The sequence below is a fragment of the Dipodomys merriami genome, unplaced genomic scaffold, assembly GCF_024711535.1.
Source record: "Dipodomys merriami isolate MVZ:Mamm:240054 unplaced genomic scaffold, mDipMer1.0.p SCAF_6, whole genome shotgun sequence".
Taxonomy (NCBI): Eukaryota; Metazoa; Chordata; class Mammalia; order Rodentia; family Heteromyidae; genus Dipodomys; species Dipodomys merriami.
In genome coordinates this window covers 42,918,407-42,920,415 of record NW_027206179.1, presented here as the reverse complement: position 1 = coordinate 42,920,415, position 2,009 = coordinate 42,918,407, and the positions used below count along the sequence as shown (strand labels likewise).

Sequence of the window (2,009 nt, the reverse complement as noted above, 5' to 3'; positions counted from 1 at the left end):
CAGTTACTGAGTAATTTTTTTGTTCTTTCTAGACTTTTTAGTAAGGGAGTTTCCAGAAGGACACTACATATTAATAGCAGCATTTAGGGGAAAAAAGGTTTTGTGGTTATTGGGTCTAAGTAGACACTGATTTGTAAGTGGGACAGATGAATCGGGAACTGTGCATACAGTAGTTAGAAGTATCCAGGTAAAAATGGAAGCTAATGTCTTTTTTTAATTGACAAAAATCAACTGAATTTTGTGGCCACAATGTCCTGCCACAAGCACTTCTGACATTCAAAGGGGAGCTATAAAAAGTGATTTCTTCTGGTATTTCCACTTTATATACGTAGGGATTTCTACACTGAAATAGTTTTATTCATATTACCACTATGTACTCAGTTTTTGGAGACAAACACCTTGGTTCAAATTCATGAACCAGTATAGGCTAGAGATACACAGTCAAGTAAAGATGCACTCATGTTCAATCAAGGATGTGCATACATCATTCAGTTTCTTCTCTGAACATCATACTCAAGTACTTTACTAGAGTCACTAGCTCTGGGTTTCCCCCACATGCCTCAATTTGTTTATAAGCTTTAGATTCAAGCTCTCTAAGAGTATTCCGAGTGTATTAAAAAGAATCTACATCCTCAAGATGATGCACACAATATTTTTTAATATCTAAGTTTTCTGTTCTGTGGCACAAGATGTTCTGCACCTGGGTACTGTCAGGCCTGGACCAAATAGCGAGAATGGTAGGGAAGGGGAACTTCCCCTCTGTTAGGTCCTCACAGAAACTCTTGTTTTCGCTATATTCTTTGGATGATAGATTAGCATAATCATCTCTGATTTGGAAAAAGAGCCCAAGTGTATTAAGCAGTGGCTTTAAATCTTCTTTATAGTCGGAGAACAACTGCATGAGACCTACTGCTAATCCAAACAGTCCACCTGTCTTCCGCAGGACCATAGCTTTATATTCATCTTTAGTGGGACAAGTATAAGTGTCCCTCCAGTAAATATCAAGGCCTTGTCCCTCATGGAGCTTCACTGCATCTGGGTGATCCAGGGTTAAAACCTTCTCCAAGCCAAGGAAATACACATAATTGGCAGAATTGATGACAGATGGAATTCCATAGACGCTGTGTGCCACTGGAAAGCCACGTCGGAGCTTGGAGTTGTCTTCGATATCGTCAATGAGTAAACTGACATTATGTAACATTTCTGTAACTTCAATGATAATCTGTAATCATAGTCGGAGATCTGTAAATCCCAGTTCAAAGCCAGCCTGTAATTTGTCTTCTGGGACTTTCAGCCAATGATTAAAATGCCTGTGAAAGTTTGGTTCTTACTTGTTTACCTGGTAATTGAAGCAAGTACTTATAGGGCTCTAGGAGACTTCTCTAGGCTGTTTCTTGTGTCTTCTCCATTGTTTTTTAGGTTTCAAAGCTGACTTCGCCGGCATCAGACCCCGGGCTTCCATGCTCACCCGGCCGCCCGCACAGCTCCGAGGCGGGGGCTGAGTAAATTTTCAGCAAGCATTGTTGCCTCCTCCTTTGTTTTCCCTTCCTATCCCTTCCCATCCTCCCGCCCCCCCCCCCCCCACCAAAGTTGTAAAGTTCGGTTTTCAACATAACGTCTTGTACATCTCATTGTTGAAATGGGTCCACCTGTATCCCTATTTAAAGGATTTGTTATTTCCCTTCCCCTCCACAAATTATACCAACATCATACAGTGAAAACAGGAGTTGTACTGTTGGGGAGTCACATACAAAAGAAAAAGAAATCATCTTAAAATATGTTAGAAACAATCGCAAGAAAGAAAAAAAACATTTGAGTCCTTATCTTGGGGTTCATTTTGCCTAACATAAATTTATCTGACATTTACTAGTAATTGCAAATAAGGGAAACCATAGGACCTATGTCTCTTTGGGCCTGGCTTACTGCACTTAATCCCATCACCTAAGTTAAAATGACTATAATCAAGAACTCTAATAACAACAGATGCTGGAGGGGATGTGGACAGAAGG

General features: G+C 40.3%; 1 pseudogene; it reads right to left on the bottom strand.

The window, feature by feature from the left end:
• Positions 1-484: 484 nt before the first annotated feature.
• On the bottom strand, positions 485-1,409 carry LOC138813522 (geranylgeranyl pyrophosphate synthase-like; annotated as a pseudogene).
• Between the last annotated feature and the right edge of the window lie 600 nt (positions 1,410-2,009).